The following is a 17,327-nucleotide window of genomic DNA, read 5'->3' as shown; positions in this document are numbered from 1 at the left end:
TGTTTCAGATATACCTCTAGTTATATTATGTTATACTTTACACACAGTACATATGTCGTACTGACTCCCTTTCTCGGGGGGCTGCGTTCATGCCCGCAGGTACAGATACAGGTTTTGGGAGTCCATCAGCTTAGAATTCCATGCAAATCAGCTGGGAGAGGCTCCATTGTATCGGGGCCTAGTTTTTTGGTATTATCCACTGATGTATAGAATTTTTTTGTCCATTCGGGGGTACGGCGGGGGCCCTATCCCACCATATATTGTCGTTTATATTTTTAGAGGTCTGCAGACATGTACATGTGGGTTGTGTATGTTAGTTTGATTTAGCTGGGTCTACATGATATATGATATATGTTATTATGTTATGTCGGCTATGTCGGCTTGCGTGCCCTGTCATGTTGTGATACAAACAAAAAGGGCTACAGGTTTATGAAAATATTATCGCCCTGTGGGGCTTTGTTAAATGATATTGTTTATTTACAGTTCAATGTGACCAAAGCTGATAGATATGTATACAGGGGGTCCAGGTCGGACCTCAGTCACGGCCTATGGGGTTGGATCGTGACAACTAAGGTCGAATCTCTAGTTGGATGCTCTTTATAAGGATCCAAATAATTGAGGATGGACCTCTAGTCGGATGCTCATAGAAAGTGTCAATACGATCGAGGATGAAGCTTGAACCTGGATGCCTAATAAAGGTGCCCAATATAGCTACTACAAGTGTTCCAAAATATCAATAGTTACCAAACTCCATGGATCATCGTCCACACTTAATAAATAAAACCATTTGAGTTGAACCCCAAACCAATCTAGAATCACAAAAAGGAACACAGTGTTGCTATTGAAACTCGTGAAGCTGTAGAATCTGGAGGTAAGGATAGAATGTCATCACACCAAGCATTTTGCCTAACTAAGGTCCAAATTATCAGAATCAAGTCTGTACACTAATCTACATTGATCTAAGCTAGCCTAAATGATGTCAGGGAAAATCTAAGTTCTATTAGGTCTGAATCATGCATTCATAAGGCAAGCTCTAGTCAAACCTAGGCTAAGACAAAAAATGCTCTATCACAACTCAAGCCTAGGGCCTAGACATGACACGACAAATGAGACATCCGGAGGTACCTCACTCAAGCCTCTTTGCATTCATATAGCTTTTCATAGGTAATGACATTCAATAACAATAATCAGAAGTAAAGGGGATAATGGGACTAGGAGAAACAACATGGAATAAGAGACATTAAAAACATCAAACAACGCTTAATTTTTTCAAAAATACCTCTACTTCTTCATACTTGGCATAGGCTAAGACATGTGCCTAGCTCACCCTCATAATAAGTGTCTAAAGTACCAAAAGATGACCATAAGTCTATACATGTCATAAGCTAGAAAGAAAAAAGGAAATTGTCTTTGAAACATGGGAACTCACCAAAACAGTAGCCTTCAACGTAATCAACTAGCCATGGGGAGGAGAATGTGAAGCAACTCCAGTCTCTACATAGTGATATCATGTAGGCAAAAAAGTATGTGTTAGTACTTTGAATGTACTAACTATGTAGGCATCCATAAACATTGAAAAAATATTAGAAAATTTGTATAGAATGAAACATTATGCAATGTATGCATAATCAATCATGTACATAGCATTTGAAATTTTCATTTTGTGGGAAGATGACTGTAACCGACATTTAAGAACATGTGAGCTATTACATGGAATAGAATATAACCTCCTACATTGGCATGGAGAGACTACTTGTCGGGTAGAACTTCATCAAATTTAATCATTTCTTTAACTTTAACTTTTAGGGCTATTTGTGGATCCACTGGCTTAAGCCTACAAGGGCTCCTATATTGGCGCATAGTTAATGCAACATTAGACTTTTACTTAAGGACCCCATAGGTCGAGTCTCCATCAACATGCTATATTCGATGATAGGTTAAATATCACGAAATAGCATTTAAATATCATAATAACATAAGAATTCATATAACTTTACACATCAAATCATCATTCGGTAGAATAGCTTATTAAAACCTTTCATTTGATTCAAATATGTGAGAATTGTTCTTATCATATAGAATCCATTCTTTGACTAAGAATCCCTTTCATCATCATTTAATCATTCTTTCATTTCATACGACTCCTTGTAATCATAAACATTGCTTTCATAAACTTTTTATTTTGGAGTCAAAGCTTTCAATTCATTTGCATTTCAACATAATGAAACTAGGTGGGTTCATTTCATTCAACCTTTAAATATATTTAAAACAATGCTAGCATGCATGAGAGTAATGGAAATGCATCAATTAAAATATTTTAAAACAACCCACCAATACACTTTAAAGCTACCTTCATGCCTTCATATAAGAACTTTGATAAATCATTCATTTCATGAAATTGAGAGTCAATATATATCAATATAGATAAATAAACTTCAAATAGACATTAATCTATGCATTTGCAATCATCATATAATAACCCATAAGGTTTCATCATCATTTAAAATTGAACTATTGAGTTTAGAAATTACTTGGGCTCCATGGGTGAAAGAACACATGAATGAGACCCATATACCTTAGGGAATGAAACCCTAATGCAAGCCTTAAAAAGGTGGAGACTTGATCTTCTTGGAATGAATCCTAGCTTTTCTTAGTGAAGGAGAAGACCTTGAAAGCAATTGAGAGGTTAAGGTTTAGGTCTTAGAACTTTGAGTGAGAGAGAATGAGTGTGGGAAGGCTTTGGGTCTTTTAGATAGGTGAATTATGCCCTCAAAATGACCTCACTTTGTGTTAAAACACAGAAAAAGGCCAAAATATCCCCTTTAAAAATTTGGTCGGACTGGCTTCATGAGGACCCTTCACGGTACGTGGTTCCCACCACGGCCAGGTGTCCCGTGATGAATGACTTGGGGAAATATTTTTGGAAGTCTATAGGGTAGGTATCCGAACCTCCTCCATGGAGACCTTCATGGTCTGTAGAAGGCATCACAGTCCATGAACCTTGGTCATGGTGCGGGTTCTGCAAGAGGCCTGCAGAGTGACCACCAAGGAAACACACCACGGCCCGTGGTGGTCGTCTGTGGCCCTTGTCTTGAAAAGTTTCCTGAGGCCTTAGGGTAAGGGTCATAACGGAGGGCTTCATGGCCCATGGTGCTCACCACGGTCCTTTGTCCCTTCCTTGCAGATCTGAGTCTATGAATCACTACCATAGTGGCTCAACACGAGGTGTGGTGCATACCACGGCCCATGATGTCCTTCCATGGTTGATACCTGGTGCCAGTTTTTTACATTTCTCTGCACTATCATTCTTTGTTCCTCATTTTAGGACTTTCCAAATTTTTGGGGTCATATAATACATCCCCCTTGGGAATATTCGTCCTCGAAGGAGAATCATTAGAATAGAAAAGAACACAGCACGAAGACTAGCAACCCAACATGAATACAATTGACACTTGAAATGAATTAAATATGAGATCTTTAAAATTAGCATAAAACATGACTTTAAAATTCAACATCATGAACATTCATGCATATGAAAACTTAGGAAAACTGAAACATAGGAGTCATAAATATTTGAGCATGAATTACTCAGTACCTTAGGCTTGAGTAGAATGAAAAAGAAGAAGGACTTGTTTCAGCATATCCGCTTCCGCTTCCCATGTAGTGGTTTCAATAATTCCTCCAAAATACTTTAACGGACGCAACTTCTTTGTTCCTCAATCTCTTAACTTTTGCTGGTCCAAAATTTCAACAAGAACTTCTTCATAGGTCAAGTTTTCCTCAACATTCACTACTTTAAATAGGACAATGGAACTAAGATCACCCACATATTTTCTCAACATTGTCACATGAAACCCTAGATGAACCATATTCATTTCTAAAGACAACGCCAACTCATAAAAAACCTTGCCAACACGTTTTAAAATTCTATAAGGCCCCACATACCTAGGACTCGATTTCCCTTTCTTACCAAACTGAATTACACCCTTCATGGGTAAACCCTTCAAATATACCCAATCATCCACATTAAACTCAAGATCCCATCTTCTAGTATCGAAATAGGACTTTTGACGACTTTGAGTCGTCTTTAACCTTTCTTTAATGACTCTTACCTTCTCCATAGAATCAAGCACAAAATCAGGACCCAACAAGGTCATCTCACCTACTTCAAATTAACCAACTAGAGATCTACATCATCTCTCATATAAAGCCTTAAATAGTGCCATCTCAACGCTTGAGTGCTAGCTATTATTATAGGCGAACTCAATAAGCGGTAGATGATCATCCCAACTTCCTTTGAACTCTAATACACAAGCCCTTAACATATCCTCTAGTGTTCAAATAGCCCATTCGACTTACCCATCAGTTTGAGGATCGAATGTGGTACTTAGCTTTATGTCGGTACCAAGTCCCCTTTGAAATAATCTCCAAAAATGAAAAGTGAATTGGGTACCATGATCCGAAATAATCGACATGGGCACACCATGCAACCTCACCAATTCTCGGATATACAACTTAACATACTCTTCAGCACTTTAAGAAGTCCTGCCCAGTAAAGGTGAGCTGATATAGTTATTCTATCAACAATCACCCAAATTGAATCTTGACATTTTTGAGTATAAGCCAAACCCACTACAAAATCCATATTCACGTCTTCCCACTTCTAAGTGGAAATTTCAATGTCTTATGCTAGGCCAACTAGCCTTTGATGTTCGGCCTTAACTTGTTGACAGTTTGGACACAGCCACAAACCTTATTATTTCCTACTTCATGACATTCCACCAATAGAGCTCTTTTAAGTCTCGATACATTTTTATCGAACCGGGATGAATGGAGTATAAAGAATTGTGATCTACCTTCAAAATCAAACTCCTTAGGCCATCCACATCCAGAATACATAATCGACTTTGGTAGTGAAGTACCCTATCTCCCCCTTGAGAAAAGACCTCTACCTTATTTTCTTTTACCAACCCCTTTAACTCTACTAATATCGGGTCAAGTGATTCCTCACCTATCCTGTCAGGGGCCCAATGGAATGCTCGAGTATAGATTCATCTTATTTGGACTTAACATCTACCACCAAAGATGATTTGGAATCATTATGAACAACCATACCACCATCATCGAAACCACTCAACTCCACCCCTAGTCTAGCGAACCAGTGAACATCCTTTACCAATACCCTCTTTCCTTCATTAACATGAGCCATACTCCCCATAGACACTCTACTAAGTGCATCGTAAACTACATTAGCTTTACCTAAATGATAATGCAAACTCATGTTGTAGTCCTTGAGGAGTTCAAGCCATCTCCTCTTCCTTAGATTGAGGTCTTTTGGGGTGAACATATATTGGAGACTCTTGTAATCAGTGAACACATCCATATGTACTCCACAGAGGTAATGTTGCCAAATCTTTAGAGCAAATACAATAGCAGCTAACTCAAAATCATGGGTAGGGTAGTTACATTGATGCACTTTCAGTTGTCCAGAAGCATAGGCTATATAACCTTGCCGTTTTGCATTAAGACACAGCCCAAACCAATCTTCGAAGCATCACAATAAACCACAAACCCTTCTAACCCTTCCAGTAAAGTCAAGATAGAAACGGAGGTAAGTCAATCTTTCAAAGTTTGGAAGCTCTTTTCACACTCAACCTTCCATATGAATTTAGCCTTCTTTTGGGTCAATTTGGTCATAGAAGATGAGATGGAAGAGAACCCTTTAACAAATCTTCTATAGTACCCGGCTAGACCCAAAAAGCTTCTAATGTCCGAAGAAGATAAAGGTCTAGACTAATTCTTGACCGACTCCATTTTTTTAGGATCAACCTTGATCCCAACACCGGACATTATCTGACGAAGAAAACCACCTCCTTCAACAAAAATTCAAACATACTAAATTTGGCAAATAGTTGTCTTTCCCTTAAAGTTTGAAGCACAGCCCTCAAGTGACTTTTATGTTTTTCCTCACCTCGAGAGTAAATCAAGAAGTCACCAATAAAAACCACCACAAATATATCAAAGTAGGATTTGAACACCCTATTTATTAAGTCCATGAACACTACTGGTGCATTCCTCAACCCAAATGACATCACTACAAACTCAAAGTGACCATACCTTGTTCAAAATGTCATCTTGAGAATGTCACACTCACTTACCCTTAGCTAATGATAGATGGACCTAAGATCGATCTTGGAGAAGTGACTTGCCCCTTGAAATTGATCAAATAAATCATGTGTCCTAGGGATTGTATACTTGTTCTTAATGGTCACCTTGTTCATTTGCAAGTAGTTACCCCATGATGAAATACTTGGCCTTATGAACCCTTTCTCCAAAAAGTATTTTAATTGTTCCTTTACCTCTTTTAATTCCACTGAGGTCATTTGATATGGAGGAATAGAGATAGTTTGAGTATCGGGGAGAAGATAAATACCAAAATCAACTTGCCTTTCCTAGAAGGTCACCGGGAAAGACATTGAAAAACTCATTAACTAAGGGGACCAACTCGAGAGAAGGACTTTCAGAGTCGACGTCCCTAACCCTCACAATGTGGTAGATGCAACACTAAGCAATTAACTTTACAGCCTTAAGACAAGAAATGAACTTACCTTCACTACTGAATTGTGACCCTTCTATTCAAGAATAGACTCATTTGGGAATTAAAACTTGACTCGACAAGTCCTACAATCTATAGAGGCATAAGATGCATGCAATCAATCCATCCCAAGAATAACATCAAAGTCTACCATGTCAAGTTCTATGAGATGACAAAGAACAACTTTATGCAAGATAGATACAGGAAAACCCTTATAGATCTTTCTAACAACAACTAACTCACCAACGGGGATAGACACCAAATAAGGCTCTACTAGAGTTTTGGGTAGCACATCAAATTAATTAGCTAGGAATGGAGTAACAAATGACAAATTTGCACTCGGATATAAAAAGGCACACATCAAAAGCAAAGACCTTTAACAAATCGGTAACAATATTAGATGCTTCCTCAACCTCTTGTCTCCTATACAAAGTATAAAAGTGGTTGATGTGTTGTCCACCTCTTTGAGCTTGTTGACCATGAGCAATTTGGCCTTGAGGACTTATACCACCACCACCTCTACAATATCTAGCATGGTGGCCCAGCTTTCCACACTTGAAGCATGCATTGGAGTTGGCTAAGCATTCCCCTTTATGAGTTCTCCCACACTTCTTGCAAGTGGGGAAAGCTTGAGCACCAACATTCTCTCTTGGAACTAACGAGTTAGCATAGAAGCAAACTTCTCTATGAATTTCCTGTAGTATCCTGCTAGCCCCAGGAAACTACGTAATTTATAGGTTTCGTAGGTCTAGGCTAAGTCTTACCATCATTTCTAACAATATGCCCCAGGAGTGCTACTGAAGTCAACCAGAATTCACGTTCAGAGAACTTAGCGTACAACTTCTGGTGTTGGAGCACCCTGAGTACCATCCTCTAATGATTTACATGCTCCTTCTACTCGTTCAGCTCTACGGGTGCCATTCCATAGGAAGGGATAGATATGGGTTGAGTATTTGGTAACACATCTACAGTGAACTCTATCTCCCGCTCAGGAGGGAGACCTGGGAGTTTATTTGGGAGTACATCTGAATATTCATTGACTACTGGCACTGACTGAAGAGTCGGTACCTCTGCTTCCGGGTTATGCATCTGAACCAGATGATAAATATAACCCTTCTAACCACCCTTCTTTCCTTGAGGTATGGGATGCATTTACCTTCAAATTGTTCCTGGGTCATAAACGAACTATTTAGCTCATAAACTACTTGTTGTACACGTTGTACTTTTCAAGTAAAGGTGAAGCTTAATTGTTGGCCGTTGTCGCTCTTTCATTTGAGCTTCGTTTAAGCCAAATTGTGACTAGAAAATATTCTGGTCCCTTCAAACAAATCCTAAGTTTTGACACTCGTATATGCTTTTTTTTGTTTTTTTGCAATAGAGTTTCCCAAATAAGAATGATGCCTCTTACAGATGACATGGAGGGTATCTCTTACAACTTTGATCTAATCATCAAAAATTTACCTTATCGATATCAACCTCATACTGACTATTATTACCAATTCAATAGTTAACTTTATTTCTTAGAGTCAGACTTGCAACTTGGCCAAATCTCATTGTTACTATCGACCCGACCCTTTAAGGCATATTACGAACTACATCTCATTCTCTTTTTAATAACAAAAAAATTAAAAAAAATAACAACACAAAGATTTAACGTGAAAAACTCTCCAATTGAAGAAAAACCACGAGCATCCTAGACAAATATTTACTATATGAAAATTGTTACATCATACAATACACAATATTTTTTCTCATACACTCCAATTCCTAAAATACTATTCCCAGAGAGATTCCAAGAAAATCTTCCCTAAACTCTCAAATAGTATACGAAGGCATTGATGTTTTTGTGATTATGTAAAATCAAATGAGCAAGCCTCCTTATATAGCCTCCAAAATCAAACATGTTTTTCTACTTTCCCAATGTGGGATGCCCGACATATTTGACTTTTATTTTTCTTCTTTATCAAATCAAAATAAAAAATCTCCACCTTTGAAAAAAAAGAAAAAATTTCAACCCGTTGGCTTTTAGTTGTCCAGCTATACATAATAGAATTAGTTCTCCACCTAACTCTAAACTCGGTCAATCATGTGCAACTGCAACTTTCACATTGTCTGCTACTGACAATCATAATTCTAAATTCAAGAATTATCATACCCCCACAATAAAGAATACATCCACTCAAATTAAAAAATCAATCCAAGAATTTTCACTTGAAGTCACTTCCTAGTTTCAAGAATTTCAATTTCGGCTCATGTCGAAAAAAGAAACTTGCTAATAACTTATGGTACAACCCTCTTGCTAATTTTTGAGAGTTCATTATGTAGCGACCCTCCAGGGAGGATGCTACTACAAAAAAAACGTGTATTAAATTCGTGACATAAAAAAAAATATATATATATATATTTATAACTTTCTGTAAGGCCCATTTATATGATCAAAAAAAAAATGAAAGGTGTAAGTTGTTAGCCAACTTAATATTTTTTTTTCCATCTCAATTAAATCAAATAAAAATTTCAATTTAGGACGGGCAACTTCTCAAAATAGTTTTATTTTAAAAAATATCTTTCGAGACAATCATGAATTACGATAATTTATGTTTCATTCAAATGTTCTAACTCCAAAGGGTAATTTAGTACTTCATAAAATTTAGAAATGTACATACCCCAAAATTTACAAAACAAGCAACAATCTTTAAGTTACAACTCTCAGAAATACGTACATAAATACAAATACACAAGCAAACCATAAATTGTATACACGTCCCAAAATACTACAAAATATAGGTGCCTATATGCAAATGTGATCTTCCTTAAAGCTCCCAAAACTTCAACTCCAATGGCCAACCTCAAGCGTCTTCTCGGACATTTCCTACGATAGAAACAACTATCGCTAAGCATAAAGCTTAGTGGTGCAAAACTACAAGTTTGAAGCCTTTGGGTTCTTCAACTTGTTTTCTCAAGTCATGGCAGCACAAATGTACACATAACAAATAAATCAAGACAACAAATATATCATGACTATCAAGTTCGATAAAAAACTAAGTGTCAATAATTCATGAAAACACGTTAACAAGCTTTAACATTTAGTTTTGCCCAATGTGTACGTCATGCCTTCACACCAAACATAATCAAGTCTCAAGAAGGACCGGAGCCCTGTATCAAGAAGAGTAAACACCCAATAATCAAGAGAACCAAGAACCATATTAAAAATGGTTTCCTAATTCGTACTTAAAATGGACAACTTCCATACTTAAGACGAATTAAAAATCCATAATCAAGATGGCAAAGGGTCCGAAACAAGAGGCATGCCAATGATGACAAAGTCACAGCCACAAGAAGGACAAAGTCCACAAGAATGTCAAGTGATCAAACAATGCGTACAAGTGGGCGAGTTAAACAAGTGTCTTGCAATTTCCAAAGATACCAACATGACAAGACATATTTCAAGAAAATAACAAATATACCAAGATAGGCGTTCAATATATTAGCAGGTAATAAGAGTTTATACACAAACCTCAGCCCTTTTAGCATACAACAATTCAACAGTCCCACACGACTTCAAAAGTTCAAACCGTAGGCCATCAAATGTCTCAAGTTCTTCAACTTGCACACGATATAAACAACCTTAAAAATACCATTAAATATCTTATTTAAAATTCCAGAATATCCATAATATTTACATAAAACAAGATTTATTATTGCAATTAAGCCTAGAATGTTTCAACCCGAATTATGTTACCAACACAGAAAATTCGAAAAGTCAAGTATTGCAGCTTGAATCTAAATTTCGAAACTCAAAAATGCAAAACTGGATTTTATACCCTTCATAAAACTTTTAGATATATGTCTTAAGTTTGCAACCCAAAAAGAATCAACTCAAAATTCATTTTGTACGAAAAGATATTCTCAAAACACTAACAGGTAGACATGACAGATTTTGTAAATCAAGAATCTGGACAGACATACTTGTCCACTTGAATCTAAGTTTGGAAACTGAAAAAGGCAAAACTGGACTTTATACCCTTTACCAAACTTGTAGATATGTGTCTTTAGTTTCCAACACAACAGAAATCAACTCAAAATTCATTGTTTACAAAACGATATCCCCAAAATACTAACAGGTACACATGATAAACTTTGAAAATCAAAAATCTGGACAGACATACTTGTCCAGTTGTATCTAAGTTTGGGAACTGAAAACGGCAAAAATGGACTTTATACCCTTCACCAAACTTGTAGATCTATGTCTTTAGTTTCCAACCCAACAGAAATTAACTCAAAATTCATTTTGTGCAAAACGATATCATCAAAACACTAACAGCAGTACAAGTAGAGTTTGCATAAACAGAATTCTGGGCAGCACTTGCCATGTACTTCTCGCCCAGTTTCAAGTAAATACATGAAGATTTGAGTTTTGAGAGCTGAACGAAAGTTGTAAAAAGATGAAATATCTTTCTAGAACATCTTGAATCACTTAAAACAAAGCTGTATATAAGAGATTATGCTAAAAACACTAACAATAGTCAATTCCAAAAACGGGTTTATAGCTTACCTCAATCGTGTGAAGTTTGTTTGGGGATCCACCAAGGAAAATCTTGATGATCGATTTGGTGGATGAATATGTGAGAGAATGGAGGTTTTGGTTTGTGTAATTGTTGAAGAAAAACGAAATTGGAGGGTTGGTGGAGAAGATAAGGGGAAAGGATAGTAACTTAAGGAAATGAGAAAATAAATGATAACAAAAAACAACTTTCCCCCACTTTTGTAAATATCTAGTCCATTTAATAAATTAAAAAGATAATCATAGTAGGAGTAGTTTATATAACTACACCATAACACTTCCAACAAGTTTAAATGTCATCAAGTTCACATTCAAGAAATGCAAACATAAAATATATCTTTACTATCAAAATATTCTAAATCAAAAATTTAGGTATTTGCTAAAAAGAACTTTTGGGGTGTTACACATTAACCATCGACATATATTTTTCACCACACACCTTGCATCACCTATCAACAAATGCCCATGTGTAAACTTGTGGACCAACTATCAATTAAACATCCTCTTCCATGACAATTCTAAAGGTAACATTCTTACAAAAGAATATCATCCCCCTCTTCTAGGGAGACAACATTGACAACATTTTCTTTGGAGCTTCCAGCTGAACTAGCCCCATTATTTGGATATTTACTCTTAACATGTCCGGTTGATTACAATTCCAGCAAATGCAACTGCAAATTTTATGATAAATTTGTGTCATATTTGATCTTTGTTCATAATTTTCGAGCAACATAACGTTACGATCATCAATAAAAAATTACTTTTGATGTTATATGAACATGAAAATTACAAATAAAGTCAACTAACAATATTATTTTCAAAAGAATTCTTTTTTTTAAGAAAAAATTACATATACAATAATCGTCAAAGTTGAGTTACATCTTATTCAGTTATACGTCCCAAGAAGTATAAATAAATATTTTCCTACTTTCATTAGTTATTTTTAATACAATAAATCTGTCACGACCTAGCCCCGTGACTAGTGTCCAAATTGGACCCTCGTATACACACATATTATCTATAGTCAATCGGCAATTAAGCATGATAAAGGATTTATATGGGTAGCACGTTGTCTCAAACTGTTACTTATATATATACTAAAATCACCTATTTCTTGGGGAGTCTTAATTGTCAAAAATAAGATAACATAATATGTAAGCCGACAAGGCTTCCATTCTGAATGTAAACGTCCAAAAACATAAGTCATACTAGTACACCGGACAACATCTATATACAACCCACTCATATGTCTACAGACCTCTAAGAGAATTAACAATAGCATATGACGGGACAGGGCCCCGTCGTACCCCTAAATACACAAATATATACATTATAAGGATTAGTACCCAAAATTTGGGCTCCGAGACAATGGAGCACTTCAAACTCGTTGAGTAGAATCCTAAGTTGGCGGCTCTCCAAAATGAGTATTTGTACCTGCAGGCATGAAATGCAGCCCCCCGAACAAAAGGGGGTCAGTACGAACTATGTACTGAGTATATAAAGCATAAAATACCGTAAAGGAGATCACATCTGAAATAAAGATTCAGGAGTCAAGTATCATAATCAATAAATCACTGTACCTGTGTCTTATAAAATGAAGACATGCATATCATCATATATCGTACCTAGCCCGTTATGGGACTCGGTGTCACAATTATATCAATATATCGTCATATGTATATATATACCATACCCGGCCCTCTAGCAAGGGACTCGGTGAATAGAGTAGTGTACACTGATACCGTACCCGGCCCATTATGGGACTCGGTGCCATAATCATATCGTCATATCATCATAATATCATATTATCATATCACGTACCCGGCCCTCTAGTAAGGGACTCGGTGAATAATGTAGTGGAATCCATACATGATAACATACCCGGCCTATCGTAGGACTCGGTGAATAATACCATAACAATATGCACGAATAAGGTATCATTAGCAACCTTGCGAAATTTGATCATTATCGGAGACTTAATAGAATAAGCAAAATAGTCCATCATTTGAAAACCAAGACAATAGTCATTATGAATCACATCAATTATGGATTATACTAAAATATGAATTATACCACAACATGAGTTATACCAACTAGGATGGCTGGAATCATACACATGAGTCAAGACATAACAATATAAATTTTGAAAATCAAGAACGGTAGCCATCCGAGTATATCTACGAATACGAGTTTCTTTGGAATTTAAGCATATGTCATTCGTTCGTTTCATATGGATCATGCCAAAAGAAGAAGATGTTAACTTTACATACCTTTAGCGTTTATACGTATATGTTGTCCAATATTGTCTCAACCTATATTAAAACGTTAAGCACTATCATTAAGCTATGGACAAGAATAAAACGTAGTCTATCGTTAGTAGGTTATTTCTAAAAAAAATTGGACAGCACCTCCCTTATACCGCTCACTTTTCCCACTTTCAAACCAGCCATATAATAATCAACCAACATCAACAATCCAAAATATTGACACAAAATAAGATTTATTATTCATGTACCAAAGCAGTAAATTCGGAAAGTCAAGTACCTCACGTTGTATCTAAATTTTGAAAATGAAAACGGCAAAACTGGACTTTATAACCTTCATGAAACATTTATATCTCTGTCTTAAGTTTCCAATGCAAAAGAAATCAACTCAAAATTCATTTTCTACAAAGAGATATCATCAAAATACGAACAGCTATACATGAAGGAATTTTCAATCCAGAATCTGGACAGAATTTGTCTTATGATTCATGCTCAGTTTTCGACATAATAACAGCAGATATAGACTAAGACATAAACATAAGAGTTGTAGGTACGTGTATTAGCTTTCCAAAACATGTTTAATATCTAAAATCGAAGGTCTACACAATGAGATATTCCAGAATTACTACCAGCTACTCAATTCCAAAAACGGGTTTGAACATTCACAATCTTCATACACCTTTTTCCTCCAAATTCAAGAACAACAACTCATCAACAACATCAAAACAATATCAACCATTATTATACATCATCACTAAGATAATTCCATCTATTTAATCTACCTAAAACAACCCTTTAACCCATAACTCTCAACAAATCACCAAACTAGTTTATAACACTATTTTCTCCGTTCTAATCCGTTAAAACTCTAACTAAACTTGTTAACAATGAAAAGGAGACTTTAATATTACCTTAAATTTGCAGCACCACATAAAATCTTCTCCTTATTGGCTGATTTCTAGCTCAAATTGAAGCCAACGCGACGTACAACAATTTTCTCTTCATGAGCTTCGGATTTCGGGACTTGAATTTTGGTCGGATTTGGGATTTCTCTCAAGAACTCCCTTTCTCTCTCTCTCTGGAAATTTCCAGAATTATGTTGGTCTAAAGTTTGAAGGAATAGTTAAAAAAAATCAGATCTAATTTCGTAGGTATTGGGCCTGACCCGAATTAGAATTGGGTTGGGCCGAATTCACTATTTAGTTTGGCCTGTCAGACTTAAAACGTCTATATCTTATTACTCCGATATCACATTTCGTCCCACGACCTATGGTTGGAAAGATATTTCAATTATCTACAACTTTCATGTTGAGAGTTTTCCCAAATTCTCAAATTATAAAGAGGTTATGGCCTCCCGAAGTCAGCTTACCCGAAACGTGACTTTAAGAAAAACATATTTGATGGCTTCTATTTTGATTTGGCTTAAGGGTCCTTCTTGAGATGTATTTTACTACACATAAATTATTCATATAACTTGGCATCTACAACGAATCATGTCATTTTAAAATTCAAAATTAAAAGTCCTTGAATTTATAATCGTTAGCTTACGAATAATCCAAAATGCAAAAATACGGAATGTAACAAAATCAAACAGCGCATAAAAAATATTCTTACTATAACTATTGCATGCATAACTAATGCAAGCATTACTAATATAAATATTACTAATATATTTTATTTAATATTATTTTTATGCACCGTATCAAATAACTCGAAAGTATTTTGAAGCCAAAACAACATATTGCTATATTATAGAAGCGAACTTGAGGAACTTAGGGCCAGTTAGTCATTTGGCCGATTTCAGTCAGTCATTTAATTTCTTCTATTTATATACTTAATATTTCTTTTATTTTAATTTATTTATCTTACTTTTTTTATATTATGTTGTGTATTTAAAATTTTTGAAAAATAGTATTATAATATATTATTTAAAAGTTATGTAATTACGTCAAAAGTACTATATATCACAATAACAAACAACATAAAATATTTGAAAAATATATTAAAAGTTTGATTAACTCTCAAATTTCACACGTGCCACATAAATTGGGACAGAGGGAGTAACATATATTATTTAAAAATTACATTTTGATTAACTATCAAAATTTCAACTATGCCAAATAAATTAGGACAGAGAAATAACATATATTATTTGGAAATAACGTTAAGAGTATTATAAATCACAATAATTAATTAACAACTTGAAATTTTTAAAAAATATATTAAATTTGATTAACTCTCAAATTTTCACATGTTCTGTGTGTGTGAGAGAGGAACATATATTATTTAAAAATTACGTTAATTAAGAGTATTATAAATGACAATTAACAACTTAAAATATTTAAAAAGCATATAAAAATTTGGTTGACTCTCAAAGTTTTACATGTGTCACATAAATTGCGACAAAGTGAGTAAAAATATATTATTTAAAAATTACTTTAGAAGTACTATAATATTTAAAAATTATATAGAAATTTGATTAACTCTCCTAATACTATTCATGTCCCCATAAAATGAGATAAATAAAATAATATATATTGGACCCGTGTTTACACAGGCTTTTGTATCTAGTATACTAATAAATATAAGAATTTTTACATAAATGAATTTTTTTAGATTAATAATTATCCTTTTTAGGGTATTTTTTTTATTACGGTCTATAACATATTTATCTTAATTACTAACTAAAATCGCTCCATTACCGCTCTCTTTCTCTTCTTCTCTTTTTTTGGTCCATTTCTTCTCTCTCTTTTTCTTTCTCCCTCTTTTAAAAATAATAATTAATTATCCTAATTTAAAAATAATTTAAATAGTATCAAAATATTTGAAATTCACATATGATACTTATAATACATTTGTATTAAAAATATTTTAATTATATATTCACTACATTCTAATTATAATATATTGAATTCAAAATCTATTATAATTTTTTTTCTTATTAACGGAATATATTATTTTATTAAAAATATTTTAGTTATATATTAAACACGTGTATTGAAACATGCCTATAATGCGTACAATATATTTAATTCAAAATGTATTACAATTCGAATTTCATATTTTACATTATTATGAATTCGATTGTTGTTATTTCAACAAATATAATATATTTTTGACAACACAAATTAATTTAACTAGTACTGAAATATTTGAAATTCACACATAATATTTATAATACATTTGTATTAAAAATATTTTAGTTATATATTCACCACGTACATTGAAACATGCCTCTAATATGTATAATTATATTGAATTTTTAATTTTTTCTCTTATTAATGGTGCTAAAATATATTATTGTATTAAAAATATTTTAGTTATATATTCACCACGTGCATTGAAATATGCCTATAATATAATATATTGAATTCAAAATCTATTATAATTATTTTTTATTTTTTTCTCTTATTAACGAAATATATTATTGTATTAGAAATATTTTAGTTATATATTCACCACGCGCATTGAAACATGCCTATAATATGTATAATATATTGAATTCAAAATGTATTACAAAATTATTGTTTATATTTATTTCCTTTATTGTGTTAGAAATACATTATATATGTATTTATATTAAAAAATATCTAATTTAAAAAATAGTAAAATTATTATTTCAATAATATCTAATTTAAAATTAAATTAAATTAAAATAATTAATTATTATTTTTTTTTAAAAAAAAAGAGAAATAAAAAGATAGAGAAAGAGATAAAATACTGACCAAAACAAAAGACGAGGAGGACAGAAAGGGGGGAAGAAAGAGAGTGAAAGGAAAAACGGATAAATAAAAAAAAAAGGAGAGAGAGGGAAGATAGAAAAAAGTTCTTTTATTCATTATTTATTATTTTGATAAAAAAATAGTGTCAATGTACTAAAAATCATAATTAATACTATAAATTACAC

The 17,327-nt window shown here is 33.9% G+C and overlaps 1 long non-coding RNA gene across 1 annotated transcript; it reads right to left on the bottom strand.

Annotated features, from left to right (window-relative positions):
• Positions 1-9,447: 9,447 nt before the first annotated feature.
• On the bottom strand, positions 9,448-11,246 carry LOC129881613 (uncharacterized). Its single transcript, XR_008765637.1, has 3 exons — positions 11,148-11,246; positions 10,110-10,219; positions 9,448-9,464 (listed from the first exon to the last, which is right to left on the bottom strand). It is a non-coding gene; the product is annotated as an uncharacterized LOC129881613 (long non-coding RNA).
• Between the last annotated feature and the right edge of the window lie 6,081 nt (positions 11,247-17,327).

The sequence above is a fragment of the Solanum dulcamara genome, chromosome 3 (assembly GCF_947179165.1).
Source record: "Solanum dulcamara chromosome 3, daSolDulc1.2, whole genome shotgun sequence".
NCBI lineage: Eukaryota > Viridiplantae > Streptophyta > Magnoliopsida > Solanales > Solanaceae > Solanum > Solanum dulcamara.
The sequence above is the reverse complement of the archived record's forward strand: the minus strand, read 5'-3'. Positions and strand labels throughout refer to the sequence as shown.